This window comes from Rhopalosiphum maidis, chromosome 2 (genome assembly GCF_003676215.2).
Source record: "Rhopalosiphum maidis isolate BTI-1 chromosome 2, ASM367621v3, whole genome shotgun sequence".
Lineage (NCBI taxonomy): Eukaryota > Metazoa > Arthropoda > Insecta > Hemiptera > Aphididae > Rhopalosiphum > Rhopalosiphum maidis.
In genome coordinates, this window is record NC_040878.1 from 21,128,839 (window position 1) to 21,155,848 (window position 27,010).

Below are 27,010 nucleotides of genomic sequence, written 5' to 3' on the forward strand. Positions count from 1 at the left end.
CTTATAAGTTAATAAAACTAATAGTGGTGATATTTTATATAAAAATTACAATAATAAAACTCAGTAATATTTCAGTAAAAAAAATAGTTAATACAATTTTTGTACACATAAAAAAAACACACTTTATCGGGGGTTGTATATATATACTAAGAAATGGTTATTTTTAAGATAAAATGTATATCCATGGAAACCCATCCCTCTTCAGTTTTAAAATATTGTATTATTATTTAATATTTTAATGTTAATTTCAATTTCAGTATGATATTTTGTTGTTATTTTGATTGTATAATTTTTTGGAGAGATCAAACCGTTTCAGAAAAACCAATATCATTGTCTACATTTGATCTGTTTCACAATTTTTTTCATGCCGTTACTACTACTGTAGAAAATCCAGACTTACTATAGTACCGAATGGAATCAAAAATGTCATTCCTTCATACGGCTGGTAGATAATCAATGTTCAGAAAGTTCGATTACATTTTTTGATTGAAAGTCTTGCTGTGCTATTTCTTTTGATCTTATATTGTATAATATATCACTTTTAATAAGAGTGTTGAAGTTCACAAGAAATAGATATGTCTACATATGGCGTGTCCGTATTTCTATTTTTGAATAATATATGTATAATGTTTTATAAAATGTATGTATATCATATATTATGATAAATTTCAGTTTTAATTACAATAGATAATATTAATTGGTAATTTCGAGTCTTTGAATAATTTGAATTATTTATTTTTTTTTTTTTTAATAAGGCTTTTTTTCTGTAGATATTTATTCTACGAAACTCTTAGAACTTTGGAGTCCAAATCACCAGTTATAAGCTACTGTATTATTGTGATAATTAGAGTTCGGAACTTAATGCACTAAAAAAGTACTAAATATGCGTGCATTTATGCGCTTAAAAAAGTACAAATATGTTCTAGAAATATGAACTATTTTTTACACAAAATTATTATTTGCAGAAATATTTTATAAAATACCGTAAACACGAAAAAGCAAAACAAAAAAAATAATTCTGATTTTTAATTTTCAATCATAATTTTAAAAAAAAATATACGATACAAGAATATCTAATATCTCTCAATATGAATGTATTTATTTTTTTATTTACAAATGTTCATAGGAAATCTTCATAAATTATAAAATATGCTCTAAAAATATTGTAAAATTAAGAAATATGCTCTAAAATCTAAAAATCACTAAGTATGCAAAAATATGCACTATAAACTTTTGATATGTTTTTCGTAGTGTCTTAGAACAAATTTCTAGCTCACTTAGCAATAAATCTAACGGTTCAAAAAAAACACGTAAATGCAACAACTTCCGAGCCCTAGTGATAATATTCTGAATCAATGGTTTCGATCTATTTAGTAGAAGCTTTCCACCATGATAAAATTAGAAAACTATATTACCGAATTGATTTAATTAATTGTACCAAGCTTTTATGTTATATTTATATTATTTCATTACTTCAATATTTTTATTTATTAATTTTACAATTCAACACAATTTACTTTTATTAATCTTTTTGTTATATTTTGCATAATATGTATTATTATATTCATATTTTACTATCGATGAGATTAAACAAAACTTTTTACTTAAAAGGATAACCTATTTTATATCTACAGTGAGTGGTGAAGAAAATTGTGGAAAGTTGAAACTTTCAAAGACCGTTGTACTGTTCTTACTACCATCAATAAGAATTTCTTGTTATTAATGAAAATTCCGATGTGTATTAGCTTATAGAAATTATTTCTGTGAATAATAAATGTATAACTTTTACTGTCTTGTAGAACTTATTTAAAACTATACAACATATTTTATGTGCATTTGTATGATATTATTATCACATGGTATGTATTTCTGATAAAATCTAAATCTTAGTTATAATAATAACAACAAAATTTGCTGCATTTTTAATTTAACATGTTTAAATTACTTATTAGTACGACTATTTTTTGAATATTGTTGAGTGACTAATCACGGTTTTGGACATATTTGAAAACAAATATAACTTAAGACTCTATTATGATAATAAAATATCGTCATCATTAATTAAAATAGCTTATATTTTTCAATTAGTTGCAGGTTTAACATCAGTTGTAATTTATATTACTTTCTCCTGATATATTTAATGTAGTCTATATGGGTAATCAACACAATAAACAGTAGTTTTGAACTTCATGGTAAAATAAATAAATTACTTAAAACGATAAAAGCAAAGTCGATAAATAAAAAATAAAATATACTTTGTTGATGTTGCTACTTTTCGGTCATTATCTCTTCATTAGATCAAGACAATCAGTAAGATCATTAAATTGCTCTAAAAAATCAACGAAAACTTTTTTTATTGTATATCTAACCAGTTTTTTAATGTTAAAAATCTTTATTTATAGTACCTATATGTAGGCAAAATATAAATCAATTTTATGTTTTGACAATAAAAAACGATAAACATTTACTTTTTTTTTCGACATTTTAAATTTTAATTTTTGTAAAATATATAAGCGCTTAAATTCCAATCGAATTCTTTTAACAATAAGTATATAATTGAATTGGAAGATAAATTAGTTGTAAATTCTCGAGTGTTAACAATCGATAATTACTGTTTCCGTTGTACGATAAATGAGAAGTTAACAATTACTAGAAACGCTTATAATTGTGGTTCATACGGTGTTTATTGAACAACTTGTGGTTTATTGAATTGTACAAAGTCCATTAAATTCCAGTATGGTTATAGATTATAAAACGCCTTTGTATATGACGACCGAACTCACTGACCGAATTTCCGTTTTGGATAATATGTTTAAATAAGTTAACGAATGTGTGCACAAACAGAACCATACGTTCGCAGTAACGATATAATACCGCGGAGGCGAGAACTCATCTGGAAATACTGTCAAATCTATTCGAGACCTGCCAATATGCGACACCCGTAACAGTACGTCAAATTTAATAACGACGAGACTGTTGTTGATGCTTAGTGATGTGATGATGATAACGTTGACGATGGCGCACTTATTTTTATTTTGAGTGTTGCAATCATTAACATCAGCTCCATAATATTATAAATATATATTTTTATTATTGCTTATTTTTATTATAAGTACAACGATTATTTTCCATGTAAAATATTCATGCCATCACCATAAACACCGGAAAGTTTTGACAGTAAAGTACTTGTTGTTATTATAAGAGTGGCATTTAGATATTTCAATATTAAGCCGAAGACTACTTGTCAATTTATGTTAACGCATATAGTGCAGTATACGGTTAGGTCTAAATGTAAGTTTAACAAAAAAAAAAAAAGTATTCGCCTTTTTTACTTATGATATACACTTAATATTCAAATATGATTGTACACCTGTATATTATATATATATATATACAGAGAGATCCTATATACACAGTACACTATCTCTTTAGGTTAGAAATTTATTTTAACTTATCGTATAGTATTTTATTCAACTGTTAATAATATAAAACTGGCAATTCAGCACCATTTTAAATTATCACATTAAATTGTAGATATCATGTTAAATCTAAGTTCAAATTATTTAAGAAAACGATAAAGAGTTAAAATAGGCAAGTTAAATGAATGATAAATAGAAAAAAACTATAAATACAATGGAAACATTTTTTTTTTAAATTTTTTTTTGTTCGTCATAAAACCAATAAATTGTATGAAATATTATACTTTAATCAAGTTTATTTTACTGTTTATATTATTGAATCTATTATGATTGTTGATAATACTGTAAAATTTATAAATCAAGTTACATAAAACATCATTATGAATAAAATTGTGTGTTAAAACTAAAATGTATACCAATTCTTAAATTATTATAAGTAGGTAAAAATCCAATTTATTAAATATACTAATTCCTGGAAAAAATTTTCATAAAATCATAAATAATAATAAATTTATTTTCCGATTATATACAATATACGAGGTAAAAATATTAATTTAATTTGTACAAGAAGCAATAATAGCTGTTATCTATAATAAATAATGTATTAACTAAAAATATACGTTTACTTTTTGTATAATATATTAGCTGCACATTGTACCTAAAGTTTCCCTCGAAACGTACAAAATATACACCCCAATGATAATCAGGCCAGTGATATATTTATTTTATTTATACGTCTACCATTCCTCCATCAATGTTACATAGTACAAACCACTATAATAATATAGTGCTGTCAGCTGTATCTTCTACCAATCTATTTATACCATAAATACTTATGAATGGTTTTTTTTTTTTTTTATATATAAATCACAAATTTTATTAATATTCGATTATATTTATAATCTATATCCATAACGAATTTTTATTATTTCATCTTGTTTTTTTTTAAATTATAAATGTAAAATATGTAATACACGTTTTCGTTGAATACATAATATACAAAACTAAGATTCATTATTTTTGTAATGTTTAATATATTTATATGCAGTTTTAAGAATATTTAATATCCTATTTTAAATTATTCGACATAAATTAAAGGTTTAAAAATCTATCAGTCATATCGTGATATTTTAAATTGCTATTCGTACGATTTTATGATATGTAGGTAGATATCGGATCTCTACGTGAGAAAAATTACAACTCACCTATTATAATATTTAATTTATTATTCAGTGGGTATATAATGTGATTTTCAGTATTAATAAAATATTTACCACGCAAGTTGCCTAAAATTATAATTAAGTTTTTAATATATTCTTAGGATTTAATATTAGATTGTCCATTGACAGTTGTTTTGTTTAAAACATTTTTTTTATTATTATAATCAACACTGTTATACAGTCATTTTTTCTCATTGACATTTTTAAATATAAAAATTATATTGTTGACTTTCTCATAATTTAAAAGAATTTTTTTTTAATAGATAGATTATTATTACTCACTATTATTATTTTTATGTAATTATATGAAATTAATTTACCGTTTACGAAAATTAATATCATGGTTTATATAATTGAATGAAAGGTACACATTCGGCGATGTACAATTACCTACTCCTCTTGTTCAAACTTGACAAACAATACATATTAAGGGTAACCTTTATTTGGTCAATATTGGATATTGAAGTGTTTTGCGATAATGCTTGCTGGGATATATAATATATTATTATGCCCAATCAATTCAAATATTAAGTACCTATTTTACCTGAACATTTTATGAAATGGAATTATTTATAAGTACAATGTTTAAACTATAACTATTTTTATATATATAATTATTATTATTTTTTTTAGAGTTCAAAAACTTTAAAATTCAAAAATGCAAAAATTTTCTTATTCGTCTAAGATTATAATAATAAAATATAAAAATGCTTATAATTGTGTATATTTTTTACAGTTATTCAAACCATTATCATATCATACCACAAGAACATACAAATTATTTAAATATAATTTATGGATAATTACAATTAGAATATCAGAACACCATCCAATAATGTGCTTATATAAGTTTTATGAAATATGAATACATTATTATGCAAATAACAACATACACATATGATGTAATATATATATATATATATATATAAACGCTTTCACAGGTTAGTTACTACAATTTTATTTATTTTCAGTAAATTTGTAACTTGTAACACACATGGTTATATAAAATATACACACTTTTTAATACTATACTAGATATATTGCCGACCAACTATAAATCACGTTTGTTATAAATTTAAAAGTAGACTTAAAAAAGAATCTACTGATTGTTGTTTACCAACAAGTGCGGTCAAAATTATTTTCAGCGCAGGTATTTTATTGAACGATTTATCGAAAAAATATTAAATCCGTTTAATATTTTGCACCTACGAACTAGAATATAATTAGAATAAGGAATTCAGTAACTACTACAACCATACATAATATACATTCGTACAATATGTTATTCTTTGATTTTTGAAAGAACATACGAATTAAATTAGTCTGATATAATATTTCAAACAATTTTATAGTGTATTCGTAAATAATAATCAATATAATAAAATATATGAAAAGTAAAATTAACCATGATACCTATGAAAATGAAATTGCTACATTGCTATAATAAAAATGAAGTAATTGCTTAATTATTTTCATTTATCATTTTGTACCTACCTGAAAAATATAATATAACTAAGGTTAAGCTTTAGAAGAGTAGCTATTCATTAACATTTTTCAATACTTTTAAATTATTTTGACAACTAAATTTTTTTTAATTAAATGCACGTGCATATTTTACTCTGTATAAGAACAAAAATAACCATCGTGATGCCAACGCAATGTACATTATAGTATTATTATTATTATTATCTAAGACAGCAGACACCTTAAACAGACTTGTCGCCATGTTGAGATTATGGTGTTCAATTAGATTTGGGTGATTTTAGTGAAGAAAGGGATAATACAACCCATTGACAATATTAACGATCCACGAGAGAATCGCTCTATATTTTACGGGTATGAACCTTAAATAATAATCTATTTTACTTTGTCGTTAAACTATAACCGTCAGAAAAGCTATTAATGAGCTTCACATGAATCAATTATTACAGTGTAATGACAGCAATAATAATTATTATAAGGTATAGAAACCGTATTTATATCCATATCCAATCATGCATGTGATCGCCTACCATGACAATAATACCTTCCAAACGTAGACTCATATTATAAAAACGGTAAAAATAATTTTTCAATTTTGTATGAACATCTTCTATCGTGTTTAAAGAAAAAAGATGTAAGAAAATTTAATTCGAAAAATCAATATCTACCGCTATGACGTGATAAAATGATTTATCAATGTAACAAGCACTGAAGATATATTTTGGTTCCGTGTTAATTTGAGATGAGTAAATATTATACAGAGCAAATCGATAAACCTATTTAATACACAACATTAGATATCGACGGTATCGTATTATTATATTTTATGAAAAAATATTGTTTGTATCATTTAAATTATTTAAAGAGCAATAAACTTGTAAATTTATACACATTGATTAAAATCTTTTAAGAGAAAATTACGAAAAATCGTGTAAAGAACATTTACACTTCCGGTAAATTTTGAAAATACAGAATTTAATTAGAAGTCAACAATTGTTATTATTTTATTAACATAAAAATCAAAAAAATTATGGTCAACTGTAAATATTTTTATGAAAAATTACACTAAAATATTAAGCTTTTGAATTACAATATTATAATAATAAAATTTGTTTTGATAAAATAATTTAAAAATGTTTAGAATAACGATGCTCCACCTAAGTTTACTCATACTTTACAGTTTATACTGACTTTAATCTCTGTATAAAATGTTTCCACAAGTTTTTTTTTTTTATAATATAACTTTTAAAACTGTTATTAACACTATAATAAACTTAATTCTGAACAAAAATATGTCTTCAAAAACAGATAAAAAGGTTAGAATTTAAAATATAAAAAGACAATTGCACTCATTACTACCAACTGAAAACAAATAACCTTACTCAAAATACAAATAATGTTCATTATATTTTTAATTTGGCTTTAAAACATTTTCTATTTATGGAATATCAGTTAAACGGTATAAACTTATTCCATTATTTTCCATTGTGTGTAATCAGTCAAACATTTTTATTTTTGTAACGAATCAAAGTAAATTTAAAATATAATAAAATAAAAAAGTCACATTTAATAGTAATAATACAAATATTATCATAAACACTCATGATACTTATGTAGGGTTAAAATGTATTTTTTATTCCATATAATGTATACCGTGGCTGTTAATTTTTTATTTTACAACAAACACTTTAGTGTCCATCCAAATTGTATATCAAACCACGTACAAAGTTGTTTAAGTATTCTCCACAGCTAAATTCTTAAACTGTAATATGGGCATGCAAATCCGTGGTTTTTCAAATAAAAATATGTTGATATATTTTTTTTTTTTGTATAATATGTTGAATTATTTAAGTTAATCTCAGAGTTGATATTTTATACAAGACATTTTCCAGGGTAGTTTTAAAAAAAAGATTTTCGTTTTATTATCTAACAGAAACCTTAATATTAAGCAATGAACAGGAGCTTATTAATTATTTTTTTTACTCGAATAGTGTACTGCAAAAATTATATTTTCCGTCCAATAATTAATAATATAAATACAGAAATAAAAAACATTAGCTATCCAAATAATTCGTAAGATCTTCGATATAATACAATACGTGTTAAACGATTTTGTACTTCTATAGTATCAATGCCACGAATATATTTTAAGGGGATTTGAGAAAAAAAATAGTTTTTTTCTGTTAAAAATATACCTATCTTTTATCCATCGAAACCATTAAGATAGTAAATTAATGAAGAATGAAATCTGTAAACATATTTGAATTATTTACAAAAAGGTATATATTATATGTATTAATTTTATTATATTGAAGATTACTTAAAAAGGAAAATTTCTATTATGATCTACCTTTTATTTATCGGTTATTAATTTTTAAATGATCAAATCTATATTTATACATTTTTGTTAGGTATAAAATTATTAAATATTTAGAGATTTAATACAATTTTATCAACCATAAAATTCAATTCAATATTCAAAATTCTTCATAAATAACAAGTAAGTTATATTTAAAGTTTATCACAATAACCTTTTGATGTATTTCTTTGTAATAAACTACTAGTTACTGAACTTTTCGTTATACTTATAACTGTTAAATTTAAAATCAATACATTCATCACTCCGCTCATAATCTAATAAAAAAATATACTCAGCAGATATAAAAACTATTTTGGTAATATTTTATAACTGTATGTATTATGCAATATGCCAACCTGGTTTTTAGATATTATTCAAAATAAACGCATGTATAAATAAAGTTGACCTTCAAGTTCAATTTTCAATCATTTCTCAAGAACTAATTTTATATACTTAAACTATAAATTTAGTCTCAAATGAAGATAATACAGCTTAAACAACAAAACTGTATATATTTATAAACATTTTAATAATAGATTAATTTAAAAAAAAATACGGACGTTTGGTATGACCACGAAACTCAAAAGTTTGATGTCAACTAAAACTCATTAGTTTTTAGTGTTGAATTTTGCATTATTGCTATCATCGATTTTTTTGATTATTCAGAAAATATAACTCTGAACATTATGGCTAATAGGAGTTAATTTTTTTATGAATAGAACACAACAAAGATTAAATTTTAAAAACTATCAATAATATTAATAGTAATGATACATTTATATAGATTATACATTATATTAATGTGTTTAATCCTATTTGCTGGAAAAAAATACAATTTTTGTATACACTATACGCCTATAATAATACATAATTGTATTATAATATTATTTAAGTTGTATATTTTTTCATGATCTCACTAGTCACAATGTGTATTATTGGTTTTTCAATCTCTAATTTAATCTTAAAGACTAATATTGATTAAAATGTCTATAAGCATACAGTACTTAACCATAATTATGAGTTATGAAAAATATGTGATTTAAACATTGTCTTTACTAAAAACATTTAAAATGTATAAAAGTTATAAGATAAATTATAGATATATAATCAAAGTTATTTTATTAATTAAGTATATTATGTGATATTTTTATTTGAACCTAAATATTAGTTATAAACAAATTAATTAATAATTATAATAATCATTAAAAATAAAAACATTTTAAGTATAAGTATAGGTATATTTTAAAGTATTGAAATAATAAAATTATACATTATCTCATTCTTTGTCATAATACTGTTGTAAACAATGTCAGAATAATTTATTTGAATTGCCAGACAATCATCCTGTCCAAATTTATAATAATAATGAGAAGAATTACTGGGCGTTTTGAAACAAATATTAACATAATGTTTTCTGTCGAAAACTAAATTTAATCGTAGCAATTCGTAAATTGAATTACGTATAAAATCACAATTAATTTAAGATACATAGCGAACAGATCGCATTCGATTAAATCCCGTACCATGCCGCATGTATTAATACGTCGTCAATAGTAAATCTAGTACAACAGATCGAACAACGACACGAACTGTGCGTACGTGTGTGCAGTGTGCGTTTGTACACAGTCGTCGGTGATGACAAAGAAGACGACCGTCTAAGAAAATGTACGCATTAAACAATACTATGATATCGTGGGTACTCACGGAAAGTGCGTTTCGAAAGGCTCATGTACTTAATGTCTAAATATATATTATATATATATATTTTAAGACATTTCCTATTGTTAGGCGTGATCATTCGTGTTTATCGACTACCGCGAGTTGTCGAACTCGATGGCGCGCACGATGCTTTCGATGTGAATGAACATTATCGATAATATATATATACTATGTTATAGCTTTTAAATACAAGTATCTACTTATAACGCATCATGTTATATTATGATGACGTTAGTAATAATATTCAGAAAATTACATTAGAAACACATACTATGATATGAATATTATGGAAAATTAACATTATAATTTAGATACCCAGTCATAGCAACATGAAGGAAACATAAAAGCAAATCGAGAAACCAAAATATTGGTAGAATCCATGTACGCATTGATTTTCAATATTACAACTGCAGATAAAAAAATCAAAATAAAATAAATAAAATACATAGTTAAAGTCAAATAGCAAGGTGTCTGATTTTGCTAATGGCTTTACATATTATCCACTTGCAGAAACAGATTTAAAAACTAAGGAAAATCAAATAAAGTAGTTAATAGCATTGAATTAAACATTTCTGATTTAAACATAAAGGGAAAAACAATAAAACACAATGGTCATATACGAGGTCCATCAATGGATAATTAATGACAAAAAAATGAACCGTCGCGGGACGCCTGGCAGATGTGAAACATCAACAATTTTCTTTTTGTAATAATGTTGAAAATTATTATTATAATTATTATTTTTTTTTTTTTTAAATTATTATTATTAATTTTTTGCCGAGCTTCGGCGAATTGAACCGACGAGCCACGAGTGGGGCGTCGCCACGCCACATTCGCTCTCACTACCGTACCGCGCCATTAGATGTTTCACATCAAAATTAACTATCGGTATTTAATATATTATACTTGTAACCGGTACTTACAGTCAAACACATTAATATAGAAATCTGCTACTACAAAAATGTGTTCGCCAGTCATGACATACTAAACGCACTCGAATCAATCACAAGTTATCAAACAAATGATAACTTTTTTTAAAACCCGTCGTTGGTGTCGCTTATATTTTTACACCGTTAGTGTCGTGTTAGCGTTTCGCTCACCTATTAAAATACACGTGTGAGCACATACAAATATATATCATGATGGTACTGACTAATGCCAATATTAGAAGAATGCTATAGTATAATAATATAAAAGATAATAATAAAATAACAAGTTAATAAGCCGAAAATAAAAACAGTATAATTATACAATATACGGTATGGCAATCAGTGACGGGCGAGTACAACGCTAACTACACGGTATTATTACGTAATACGTATACGGCAACATTGGACTCCGATAACTTTGTAACTTGTAAGTTTATTTATAACTTTTAATATTTTTTCCGTAATCATTTTCGTAAATAACTCTAGGAAGTGTTTATATAATATTGTCAATATTCAATAATATTTAAACCAGTGGTTCTTAAAATGGCAATTGTGTGAGCGAAATGCTCATAGCGGTACCAACTACGGGTTAAAACAATAAAAGTAAATCTACAAAATATAACAATATAGTTGCTTAAAAAGTACTATACTGTTTGTAGGTGAAAACTGTAACATTAATTAACACATATGTGTAATTGTGTATATGCAATGGAAATTGTCACTGATGTTAATAATTATTATCAATATAAAAATAATAATATTCAATAATTGTATTAAATATAGTTTATTCGACGCCAGAGAGCTGATGACACGGCGCAACGTTTAGGCAAATTCGATGCATCAGTGTCGTCAATGACTTTTACTGTGACAACTACCTAACTCGTATTATTATTACTATTACTATTATGTTATTATTAATATTGTTATTGTTGACGCGGCGGAATAATATTATTATTTATTATTCCGGTACGAGTGTAATAATATTATTACACTTTGAACTACCTAATGGAACTAAAATATTATAATATTTTCAGAATCGATCCAAACCATTTTAATTATTATACAATGCGTTTCTTATTTAATTAATGTGATAATAGTTGTTCACAGCAGTTTTATAAAAAAACAATTCATGATACTCATATTAAATAGGTAAATTATTGTCTAAAAATAGATTTACTGAATTTAAAGTGGTAAAAATATTCGTTGAACATTTCTAACAGTTATTTTAACGTCTTTTTTGTATATTTTTCACATCGCTGCTAATAATTTTGAACGATAATTTAGAATCAAGTGGCAAATAGAATATTTGAATTATAAACGCCTATTGTAAAAATACCAAATGCATTGAAATAATTAAAAACATTAAATCAAAAAAAATTTTTAACAAATTTGTTGTATTTTATTTTAAAGTTTAAAGTAACATATTATTACTCAATTTTTCCTTTTAATCTAGGATTTACCTAATTAATGTAAATATACTTATGTAAAGAATATTATAATACAAACAAATAATTTCGTGTAATGCAGGATAACTAAAATATTCTTTTTCTCTGTAATCATAATATTCCAACATTCACACATTTTTTAAAAATATACACCAAGATAAGGCTATGTTGCTATGTATATTATGTTTTAATACCACAAGTTCTTCATAAAGACTATAAATTGCATTTTGTTGATGCTCATATTACGTCTAGACACGTTTTTCTAATGATTGTAATTTTTTTTTTTTTACGTAGAAAAATGCTCTATAATAAATTATATTATTATATAATATTATAGTTTATTTTAGTATATTATACAAAAATATTGATTTTTTATTGACCATCCACTGTTGATAAACCAACACTTTTTACACAAATTAATGTATTATCAAAACAAATATTTTAATAATTTTTATGAATTTATTAATGAAAATTATATAGCTAAACTACATTTTAAAAAAACTTTCATTCATTAAACATTAAGCACCTATAGGTCCTATTCTACATTTTTAAACAGTATACAAAAATGTGTTCCGTATAATATGGTTAAAAAACTTTAAAAATAAAGTATTGATTAAATGCCAATTGGCTGTTATATTATTTAAATTATGTATGACATAGAAACCACTATTATTAAAGTGAAAAATCCATAACTATCCGTATAATATTAAAAAATAATAATAATAAGGACTCAAAAATCATTTATGTAAGCATGCGATTCTTACAAGCTAACAAATTAGTTATTGAATAATAAATAACACGAAAAGTTGAATTGTTTTACAATTAAGATTTTTTGAAAATAATGTTGTACTATTTTAAACTAAAGTATGTTTCTTTTGTGACTGAATTTGTTTTGATTTGCTTATGGATTTAAGGGGTAGGAGTAGTAGCATTAATAGTAATATTATAAGTTTTTTTTATTAATAAAAACGTAATAAATTTAAAATCCGTTTATAATTTATAAATAGTAACTACAGTTACCAATAGTGATTTAATGCGGAAATTGTGATTTAAGAGAGGGGAAGTTCTATATTTGTGGCACGTAATAAGTAAATACCAAATTGACAAGAGTACACGACTATACGATAAGTTGCGATACCAAGAAGAAGTAATTTTACCTCTTCCGACCACAAAAAATAATAATGAAACAAACATCATTAATTTTCATTTGATTTTTATTTCATTATATTTATTTAGTAAATAATAATTTCGTTTCATACTCTCAAAAGTTAAGACTAATGCAAGAAATGTATGAAGAATGATGTAAATATCACATAATAATAAGGCAAGGGTAACAAAGCCCATTCATAAGTCAATTGTTAACAATAAATCCTGTAATAATGTTTTTATAGGCCTTTGCACCTCTCTATCTATGAAATCTTACAGTCCCTTGTGAGATCCTTTTCAAAATTGATCTCTGAATCCACCACTGTACTCGTACAACCATTGTTAAATATTATCACGTCCCCTAGTTGTCATATAACAATATAACTGCATGGTCAACTTAACAAGATAATATATTTGTCAGTGATAGTTATTGAGATGTTTAATACATATATTATATCGTATATTAATTACTTATTAACTATTATTTAATTATTTAATTATTACAATTTTCTAATAAATGATTCGAGATAATATAACACAACTTGGTGTTTAACACGTATAAGTTTAAGGATTTTTTTTACTACTCAGTATTATTATTTTGTTTTTATATTTTTCGTGAGTAAACTAAAACCATATTACAAAAGAATATTATTTAACTGTTTACAATCATCATGGTGTTATAATTGGGTACATTTTTAGCTACAATTTTAATCAAATTACAATCATTATTTTTATACATTTTATTTATGAAGTATTTACTATTTATAAGCAAACAAATTATACAAATCAAAAATATTAAACATCGGTTCATTTATATTTTTAATAAATATGCCTTTTGAAATATGTATATATGTATACAATATATCATATTGAAATTATTGAGATTTTGAATACAATAATAAAACATAAAAACTGAAGAAAATAAAAGTTTTGCAATTCAATACGGTTGTTATAAAGGTTTATTTATAGATAAATAATATATATGCAAATACATTTTTTTATACGAATATAAATGAACTATTTTATTAAACCAATGATATAGAAATGATCTTTGAATAATTAAACATAATTTTTTAATTTACGAAAATCTTATGTACATTCAGTAAAAATAAAAATAATAATAAATCATGATGGTATTATGATAATATAAATTTAATTATTTTTTTTTGTAACTTGTTTCATTGTTTCATCGTATTAGTAACTTCAACTGTTAACACGTGTAGTGAGGGTAATGTTTAAAACTGATTAATTAAATATGATTAAAAAAAAAAACACTTAATTAAATTTTATAAGTGTTTGCTATTGTACAAATTATAATTATGAATTTATTTTGGATAAAGGATCATTGATCGAAGGATAGAATACGATTCCGTATGGTTCTTATTAGCGTACGGAATCGTGCACATTTTTAGTTATAGCGTTTTACGTACATTTCGCGTATCAAACAGACGATCAGATTTTTCCGGCCCGTCACCATGTTCCTCCATGTGCAGTATGCCGGAGCCGGCGCCCGGCGTACTGGGTGAACTTAATGATTCTGGCGAAAAACGGCACTATCAATTTACCACAATCTAACTCTATGTATAAAAATTCGGACTGTGAATCCAGTCGTTTGTTTAGTGTTTTATATAATGCCCAGTTTCATAGTCCACACCATTTTATTCATTTGGTTATATCAGTTCTGAAGGAAACACAAGAAGAGACCTGCACAAAAATAAGATCTGCATCTAAAGAGTGTTTCAATAAAATGGCCTTAGCTGACAAACAACGTTTAGATCACACAATCAATAAATATAACGAATATTTGTCTTGAGTATTTCAAGTATTTGTAACAAATACCAAGGTATAAATTATAATTATTTTTATACTTAATTATTACTTTATTTTATTTTTACATTTTTACATTTTGTTTATAATGTTATTATTTAAGAAAATTAAACGAATTGACAATAATTTCTAAATGGCAACGTTGCACAGACAATCGTACGGAATCGTACTTTACTATGCTCAAACTGATCAATGCGCCATCTCTAGGAAATTTAAATTAAATAGAATAATTCAATACGCGTTTTTTAGGATTTCCAAGTATTTATTTCGAAAAACAATCCTTTAATGTTCGAGATCAAAAATCAATTTTTATAACATCTTGGAAAACTGAAAGTATCTCAAAATTATCTTTCAAATACAATAAATCATCATTACTATAAAATATCAAGTCACTCGTCCTATTTGTTCATCTTGCCAATATTAACACACTTTATGTATGCCTGAACACTTACAACTTCTTAATCTGATAAATAACCTTTAAATATATTCATTTATGAATAGGTAATTGTGAATTTGATTTGAATTATAAAGTATTTTTATTTAGAAACTATTTAAAATATTTCGATATATTACACAAATCTTTCATGTCTATAGTTACCTGATTAATTTATTGTAATCATAAATAACGGTTTTGGTATCATTGTATTTCAAAAAAGCTTGACGGATTTAAAAAAAAATGTATTAAAAATAGTTAGCTAAAACTACATGTATATAATTTTAAAAAAAATATGAAATTGATAGTACAATAATAAGATCGGATGCATCTTATTATTAGATAGATTAATAATTTAAGTGGGTGGGGCAAGTAAAATGAGGTTAGGAAATGCCATTTTTTTTCTATGTCTGTGTTAATAAAAACCAGTGGCGAAGCGTCATAGAGGATAATGAGATAACGTCTACCTACTAAGAAATTAGAACACAGAACAAATAATTTTGTTTTATTAAATATTTACAAATTTTAACGTCATTTTTATTATAAAAATGACATATGTTTTAATATTTGTTAAAATTGGTTTTTCGTTGTACAGTTATAGTCTGAGAATTATTAAAATAGAAACTTAAGCTTCACTACTGATAAAAACTTGTTCTGTTATTACACTATTAACTTTTATTATATACAATATATTATTAACTTCGTATATATTTATTAATATTGTTAATATTCGTTAAAATAAGTATAATTAATTAAAATTATAATATATAACTCATAATAAATTATACTTTATTTTGAAATAACTGTTAACTAGTTATTAGATCCAATATATTTGTATAACTACATGACGTTTACTTTATTTGAGGGATAATTTTTTGGAAAAAGCAATAATTTACACAACGTTATAACTTATTAACGCAAATAAAGGTCCTTGAGTTTTCTATTTCTGCGTGGTCAGAGTGTAAGCCCTTAGGGAAATCACACGAATAAAATGGATAAAAATATGTTAAAAAAAAATAAATTTATAACTGCACAGTACATAATATGGTTATATTACAACGCAAACGGCCATTAACAATTTAATTATAGGGTAGGTAATATAAGTTAAAAATTTTTACTAATGTCAACAAAAGTTTATTCTTAAGCTAGAACAGGTAAAATAATTTATATTTTAAAATAGAATTATTAATCTTTATTATATGGATATAATTTTGCATAATAAGATATATCATAAATTTATAAAAACATTTAGAGGTTAACTTAAACATAAATCGAAACTTAAATTGTGAAATTACTATAAATTATAATTCAAAAACTTAAATCATAGATGTTTAATTATAAGTCGAAAGATTAATAAGTTACGAAATTATCCTCTAGTAAATTATAATCTAAATCAAAAAAACAATAAAATTAGCTATTTTAAATAATTAACCTATCAAAACAATAGGGTTTTATGCATCGAATTCAAATTTATGGAATGATTAAAGGGGTTAAAAAGTTTATGGGTAATAATAAATAATCACTTTACTACAATTGCATTAAGCAGTGAAAGTTTAATCACTTTTTATGTAATGACTAATGTAAAATTTTATGTGTTATTTAAGTAGATTAGTTTTAGACTATTTTTTAAACTAGTTATAACGTATCTACTTAAATATTATTCAAATTTTTTATAATGTATTCAAATGCACTTTTTATGGCCAGCTTGATGTGTTTAATTTTTTAAATGATACCAAAATTAGCATATTGTTGAATAATGTATAGGTTATAGCTAAAAAATCATGCATAATAACTTACACAAATGTTGACAGATATTTTCTTAGAAGATATTTATAAATTATTTGACAGTTAACGGTGGTATCGGACACATTTAATTGAAATAATAAGTTATAAGTAATAGAGGAAAAACACTAAATTATTCAAGAGCAAAATAAAATCTATACTATACGCACAAATACAAAATAGTATAAAATATTAATATAATTACATTTATGACAATATTCACATGATAATACTGTACAGTTATGTATACAATTTTTATTTTATAAAAACGTAATCAAATAAAAAAAAATCTTTCAATCACATTATTTTATCTTGCGACGTTAAATCGAAATAGGCTTAATGATTTTCCCCTCTTTAAGATATTTTTATGTATGTCTTAATTTCCATTATATGTAAATATGTGGAATTTTCCGGTGAAGCATTTTATCTTTTTAATCAATAACATTTATAAAAGTAAATTTTAAAACATGAAAAATTAATATAATAATAAAATATATTCATAAAAGTATTAAAATACCTACATATTAGATATATTTAAAAATTTATATTGTAAAATAAAGTAGAAATAATATTAACCATTTTAATTTAAAACAATATTTACCTTTTCAAAATGTGTAAATAAACTAGATATGGTTTGTCTGTATGCATAGTACAATAGTAGTAAATACTAGCTATATCTAAATAATAATTACTATGCTTGTAAAAACGATTAAAATGGATAATGATGGGGGAGGGGTAACTTGAAACTAACAAAGGTAAGAAAATTATCAGGTAAATTAACCCCAGTAAAATGTATGTAAATTTTAAAGGATAAATTTCCTGAGCTCACATATCTATGTACATGCTAACCCCATTCTATTATAATCACTTACATTATATTGTGTTTTTATTTTTACTTTATTATACAACTATGGAAATTTAAATTTTGTATTTTATATTATTAATTTATTTTTGTTTATGTTATCGTGTGTATTGCTATATAGTATGTATAATGTGATAAACGAAAAGTTCAAAAATAAACATTAAAATATAATAATATAATATGTATCTTTATTATATTTTATGTATAATATATAAATTTTATATTTCTTGCTTAAAAATGTATAGATAATTTATTTATTTTCATTCATATTTTGGTATTAAGTGTTGGATCACTCAGGTCAGCAAATATTATCTAAATATAATTAATTATATCATGTACTTCGTTGGTTTTATATATTATTATACGAGCTTATATTGTCGTTTGCAGAACACTGAATCATCCAAAAAATATTCACCAAAATATAATCCTTCACTTACAGACCATATTGGAAAAATATTATTTATCATAAATAAAATAGAAGGCATTTTACCTTTATATGTAAATATAAGTATTAAGTATATTTTAATATACTGTAGGTACATAATATAATATTTTTTTTTTTTATGTAAATTAGAAGATCGTATATTATTATCGATTTAAATTCAGTGTCTATACTTAAGTGTACTATTTTAGACATCAAAAAAGAATTACCTACATATTTAACTCTTATACTTTCAACACAATAGTAATTATTTTTTTTTAATTCTTGATAACAAAATTATTATTGTATTAAGTTTTTGAAGCATTTTTCCACTTTTACGCTTATTTTCTGAAAAATAATAATAATAATTATAAACCTATTATAGCATATCAGAGTATTACGCCAAATCATTCTAATTTAAAATTGATAAATGGATTTAAATTTGAAACTTTTGTAAATGTTTACTAATATCAAAAGCATTGTTTTAAAGAAAAAATGTACCCTTTTAAAACGAAAATATTTCCTAATTTACTTAAAATTACAACATATATTACAAAGTTAGTAGGTATATATTTTACTAAATATTTTGTAAATAATTATTATTCTAACATAGATGTAATGTAAACATTTGGACTGGATAAAAAGAAACCCCGGTTTTAGACACTCTTCTCATTATACTCATCTTGATATAGTGTAATATATAGAACAGTGATATATAATATTGTAGTTGTATTATTAAATTTAGGATAAATGACAAATCATCGCATTCGAAAAAAACACTTTTTAGTGAGGCTTATTTAAAACCACGCTTATTGACATTTCTGTATTACGCTTGGGGAAACAATATTGATAATTCTAATAACGATCGCTTAAAAAATACTGACAATGTTTGATTTCCAATCGATAGGTATGAGAAAGAAACTATTATTATATCCGACCAAATTTTAATAAAAAAAATATAATTGTACAAATAAAAAAAACCTTTTACTAGAACTAATTCAAATTTAATTAATTTAACAGTGAAAACGAAATTGTTTTCAGAATTCAATACATCGCAGCCTAAAATAGTTTATATTTTAGTTTTGGCGCAGATTTAATATCCACGGATAACAAATGCATTTAGTGCACATTCCACACATGTATAATACAAGCTTATCCATTAATTGTGTTGTATATTTATTGTGGATTTATAGATTAAAGTAATCACTGAAGTCTTATTATTAATAGTATTTTAGTCACTAGTTGTGAATTATGAGTAGTTTTAAGAAATTACAACATCTAACCATGACTTACTATTATCAATATTGATATATACTGTAACATTTAATACCAAACCTTTAACGAATACCTCATATTTCCAAAATATAACTTAAATAGAGCATAACTAAATATAGAAACTGATTGTGTGATAGTTTATCATAAGTATAATATTACCAGTAGAAACATCAAATTTTAAGTTACAAAATCTAAATGTAAATTATACATTTAAATACCTATGGGCGTTACGTAATACGTATACGTTATAACTATAGCTCTACGCTATTTCATTATATGGTTAAGACAAACATTACAATTTAAACAGATTAAACTTTATACATTAATCACCTATTAGTTATATTTAACATACGGCTGTTTAAAATGTAATTAAAATCGATTAAAGATTCAAGTTGCATAGTTTTATTTGCATGATAAACTCAAATATTGGTTTTATCATCACTGCTATTAAATTTAAAATTAAATAAAAAATAATTGAAATTCATCAACTCAATATACATTACGACTCACGTTTGAAATAATGTAAAATGAAGTCTTCAAAAAATTATAATAATAATAATAAATAAATACATTCATTCATCATTATTATATTAGCGTCATTGTTATTTCGAACATATTTTAATTAATTCAATGTCGCGTAAAAGTAAAACACATAACGATAAGTCTCAAATTCTTGTAAACATAGTATCAAACTTAAACTTACACATGAATATTACAGTATGACTGTGTCACATTGCAGGCTTGTATATAATTTATTCGAACTAAAACGTAATAACATTGCGTCGAAACACGTGACTGTCGCTCGAGGAATTTCATGTTTTAAATGTACATAGGAATAACTTGCATTTTATTTGAGTAAATGTATATTATTCTGAGTGATTATTTTAACAGTTAACTTTCAATATCACGATAAATTTTTAATTTAAAAAATGTTTATATTATTAATTGATTTCATTACAAAACAACATTTTTGAAATATATATTTTTAATTTTTTTTCTTTTTTACTAACTTTTCTGAACAGAATATTTTTCTAAATATTTTGAACTTAAGTAGATATAATTAAAGAATATTGACAGGCATAAAGTGTCTGAAAAACTGTGGTCTATTTATTCTCAAACAATAAACTTAAAAATATATTTAATATCTCAAACTATAAAATTCACTAAATTGTATCGAAAATACAAATTTTCTTCAAAAATGTTGTTATATAATAAATAAATAAAAATATGTTTTCAAAAATTATAATATTTTTCAATACAATAAGTTTTAACTGTTAAAAGAATCATTTTGTGGTATATATAAATCTATAATTTAAACAAGTTATAAAATAATTCAACCGTTTTTATTTTTTTTATTTTAATATTACTTTGAACAGTTGTTTAAAATATTAAATCTAATAAAATATCTCACGATTATCAAAGAAGGAAAATGTATCTCCGTCAACTTAAATATTAGTTTTTAATATTAATAAATAATCACGCTCACAATTTATAAATATATAAATATTGATATTAATTTTGGAGTTCAGAGTGGCTGGTAATAACTAATTATATTTTTAACATTTAAACAAAATACAGAAAATATATTTAACACCTATCCATTTATTTTTATTTAATTATCATTTATTTGTAATAATATATGCATTTTTTAATAAAGGAATGTATACAGTTTACACTGTGATTGAAAAACACAGACGAATGGTAATTCTTCCTTGATTCTGTTATAATATTGAATTTTAAAAGGTCTATATTAACGTACTAGATTATGGCAAAGTGTAGAACTCAATTAGGGACATCAGCTTATACTTAAAATATAAAATTACTAATAGTATTTGACACATTTAAAATTAATTAATTTATAGAATACGACAATATTACAACTGATATTAAGTTACTAAATATAATGTGAAATATAATCAATAAACTTATTACCATTTCATTGAAAAATATTTAAAGTATGTAAAATGAAACATCAAATAAAAATAATTATGAATCCAAAATAATGGCAATGAATCATGAATTATTTTCCGAATATATAAAATCAGCCAATTATCAATGTCTATTAGCGTAGTTGTTACAAATATTATATTACATTAATGATATTATGATCTATTATAATTTTAAGAAATTCAAATTAAAATAACAAATTTTAAGAAATATATATATATATATATACAATGGATATTTTTTTTAATTTTCAAGTGAAAGTCATTACTATACATTACTTCATAAATAATTTTTATAGTTATTAGGCTATATAGCCATATAGAATTTCAAAGCCCGTTAAAATTCTAACAAAGTATATATGATATAATTACTTTCTGCAGTAATTTTTAATACAGAAAAAATAATTAAACAACAGAAAATCAAAAGCATGTTTTAATTACATATTTTCTACTAATTTCTATTTTTTTTTCATAAATATTTATCTATTTCAAGAACCAAAGTTTAAATAATGTATTATAATATTATATATCCAATTTCCAATCGAGGTAAAGAGTACCCAACATCTGGAAAATCTCCCTAACTTTAACTCTATATTGTGCTAATTGGAAAAATTGTACATAAAAAAAAATATATTATTATAGATTTAATACAATATATATATACTCGTATTATGTAACTACATAAGTGGTAAATGGTATAGTACGTGGTATAACCTAGATACTTAACTACACCATTTGGAATCCAAAATAAATGCATAATGTTTGTAATTGGTCGTATAAAAATTAATATAAAATCATGGTGATCTAAACTTAAGGCGTTCCTAACACATTTCATAGTATGACTTATAATAATATTCAGTTATTTTTAAAAGTAAAATAACTTTAAAATTTGAATGCATAGTTATATTATTATTATGTTGTATCCACTAAATACTATAACATTATAAACGTGAATTAAATTAGAATCAATCAATATATTTTATTTTAAAATAGATGTGTTTTTTTAATTAGAGAACTTGTATATTGCAGTTAAAATTTTTAATAAAATCATTATGAAAGTTTCGCTTCATCTAAATTTAGTTTATACATATATATAACTTAGACAATTTCAACAAATCCATACATTTCAAATCGTTAATTTTTTATTTATTTCATAGTATAATTTCAGATTCAAAAATTTCATTGTTTTCGTTGAAATGTTCAGTTGTTAAATCTTGTAAGATTATATTTGTAGTTTTTAAAAATCTAATTAATGAATTTAAAATGTATTATTTTAGAGGCTTTAATATTTCATTATTGATTTAATTTACACATAAATATCATTAAGAATTAAGCATTTTAAATTTATCCTCGATCACCCTGGAAATAAAATATGTATATACAAATTGTGTTGATGTGTAAATTTAAAAACAAATTTTGGATATAAATAACAACATTATATACACACAATGTTAAAGGAGTAAACCTACCAAAAAAGATATCCTCATTTGCTTTAACAATGAAAATGTTTTCATCGTACAAAGTTTGATTTAGTGGTTGTTATTTGATATGAATACAATTCATAAATATCATAAAGGAACATTGAAATATGATACATAACGAAATATTTTTGTAAATTAATTCGATATTCTATAAAAGTGCGACCTTAAAAAAGATCACGACACAGAAATGTCAAAAAAATGGTTTATAAGCAAATACAATCGCTGACTGTATCTAAAAATTAATCTGTTAAAGCAATTTTGGTTAGATTGACATCTTTAATTATAATTTAAATTATAATCCAGGTGCCTTCTCAAATGTCAGTAGTAAAATAAAATTCTCCACTCAATAAATATTTTTTTAATTCAACAAACACAACACAAGATTAAAAATATATAATTATACCAAATATCGATCAGAAATGTATTAAGGCAATTTTGTCTACAATCAACCCATTTCTACAACTTTAAATTGTATAATAATAGGTATATAGTACCTATTAGTACCTATCATAAAAGGTTGAATAAAATTACAACTCAAATATAATATTGTAATAAAAAAAAAAAAAAACTGAGACTCTTTTAATTAAATAATAAATCATATATCATAAATATATAAATTATAGCTTGGATTGCTTAGAACAATGGTTATTCGATTATCATTAATATTAAGTATTCAATATTTACCAATGTTAAATTATAATAAGATAGGTAAATATTGAAACTAACATTGAATAAACGTATTTTTTTTTTTTATTAATTTCAACTAAATGTGTTATAAAAGTTTTACTTTACTTATTACTTAGGTATCAATAGAATATGTAATTTCTATTATTACTTTCAAAAGTCAGGTACATAATGTAATAATTAATTATAAATCAGCATTACACAATTCGGTATAAAAAAATAACACCAAAGTGCTCTAGTTTTCCCATAACAATTACAACCTATTAATATTATTATTAACATAAAAATTACTACGCAGAATTAGGCACCTATACGTTATGATTTATGCGGTTAATATATATCGGCAATAATAATGGTTAAAGATAAAAATAAAACAAATTTCTAAAAACACTGCAAACATATTTTTATTTTTAAGGAGTAAATGCCAATAGATGAAAAATGACGAATGACTGTCAATAACTATGATTATAACCTTACATCTTATTTAATAGACGTTTGGGGCTATATTAAGCAAATAAATAGTAATAATGTTTAAGATTTCATTTTTTTAGTAATGAAAAACTCAAGTATATTCCTATATTTCAAATTAAAAGTTTCTAAATTATTTTACGACACTCTATTAAATAACATTACTAATATTTCTAATCCTCAAATTACATATTAAGTTCAAACCGTAAATTTCGTTGTTTTTACTCAATTATTTGATATAGTTTTTTTTTTTTTTACAATTTTCAAAAAAACTGCTGAGAAATATAAAAAGTTGTTTTTAAAAGAATCACCTCACGTTTTTGCCCAAAATTTAACCGATACAGAAAGTTTTGAAGTACTTCTTCCATACGAAAACGTGATCGCAGTATAAATAAGCTAATAAATAAATAAATACAACTGTATAACACCAATTTCTTGCCTATTCGTTGATCAAAATCTAAAAATAAAAAATAAAATAAAGTATAAGCTGAACGATTATTAATTTATGTCTGGGTAAATGACGGATTGGATGTCAATATGAGTGGGGCATAAACTTTATAAGTTGTTAGCGAAACAGGCGCTGATTGGGTTGGTGAGCTATTGAGAAAATCTCGGTGGACTGCTTAAAATATGCGATGGTTATGTGCTTAGTCATAATTCAAAATTTTTTTTATTATAATAATAATTAATTAATACAAATATTAGTAGAAAATATTTTAATCAAACTATTGAACCGTACATTAGCTATAGCTGTAATCAAACTGTTAAAAATCTTAAAACTCTGTAGGCAGATACCTTGCTGATCCAGTGTTGAATTGGGTACAGTCTTTTAAGTTATATATATATTACAAACCAAAATGTCATTAATATTATTGGTTGGATCTATTATATGACAATATAATAATATATTTATATATTTAATTACCTATATAAAGAGTAAAATTAAAAAAAATATGAAACTAGCCACTAGGTAATATAATAGTAAAAAAAAACTGAAAAAATGATTGCATAATAATAATCGCTGTAGATCAATATTACATTAAATCTATTATATTTTTTGTCAAAAAAATAAAAAAAAGATATTTTTTTATGGCAACATAATATAAACTAAATACATTTTAATAGCTTTATGATTCTGATGTATAAAAATATGGATTTTCAATAACAAAAAAAAAATAAAAATACATGCATACATTTAAGTATTTTATAGAGATTAATTTTATTTTGTTTATTTTTAAAAATATATAATTTTGTGGGATTTATACCAGAGATTTTCGTACAAATCAACTGGATACCTGATACCATTAAAGTACATGAAATACTAATAATACACGATACAATCTCACATCATCATAATATTAAAAACCAGTAATCCTAAAAATCAGAAATTTAATATCATAATATATAAAAATATAAATGATGGGCTTAAAAATTATTAAATATTATTTTAATAAAACTATAAATGCTGTCATGATGTTTCTTATACCCTTTAATAAATAAGATAGAAATATATATTTAATTTATTTTTACTGCAGTATAAAAAAATGATATTACAATAATTTTACCAGAAAGTCTTATATAATTAAAATCACCGATTGCCGTTATCCTAGTTGAAATGTTGATAATCAGCACTCGATACATTAAAAAACGAATAATCAGAGATTCAACTACCGGTTTCATTTTCAAAAACCAATATCTATATTTCAATTATTTTAATTCATGTGTAAAACCTTGCTTTAAATTATAAACATTTATTTTTTAACTATGTTAAAAATATGTTGTCGAAGAATACAGCATAATATAATAGATACCATTGTGTATATCCAGAAAAAAATCAAAAATTAAATCATTAAAAATAAAATATAGGAACATTTAAATGTAAATAATAAATATTAAGATGTCTTGAAAAATATAGTATAGAATGTTTAGATTATGTTTCTTTGGTATATATAACTTAGTAATGATTTTAACAACAAACACACGTTATATTTTTTATTTTCCCAAATAATTTATGCACATTATTTGAGTATTGTAAAAATGAAAAAAAAAATAAATAATTTTACTCGAATAGTTTTTAACCTTTAGAATAAAATTACTTGTTCAGAATAACTA

General features: G+C 23.4%; 1 protein-coding gene across 2 annotated transcripts in view; it reads left to right on the forward strand.

Moving 5' to 3' along the window:
* The window catches only part of LOC113553949 (probable G-protein coupled receptor 21), a 115,697-nt gene that overhangs the window by 60,469 nt on the left and 28,218 nt on the right, over positions 1–27,010 (forward strand). The window contains exon 2 of one of the 2 annotated variants that reach the window (XM_026957555.1): positions 5,376–5,580. The exons of the other annotated variant lie outside the window; for it this stretch is intronic. The gene's annotated coding sequence lies outside the window, so the exon portion shown is untranslated. The remainder of the gene's footprint in view (positions 1–5,375; positions 5,581–27,010) is intronic. 2 annotated transcript variants of the gene reach the window in all.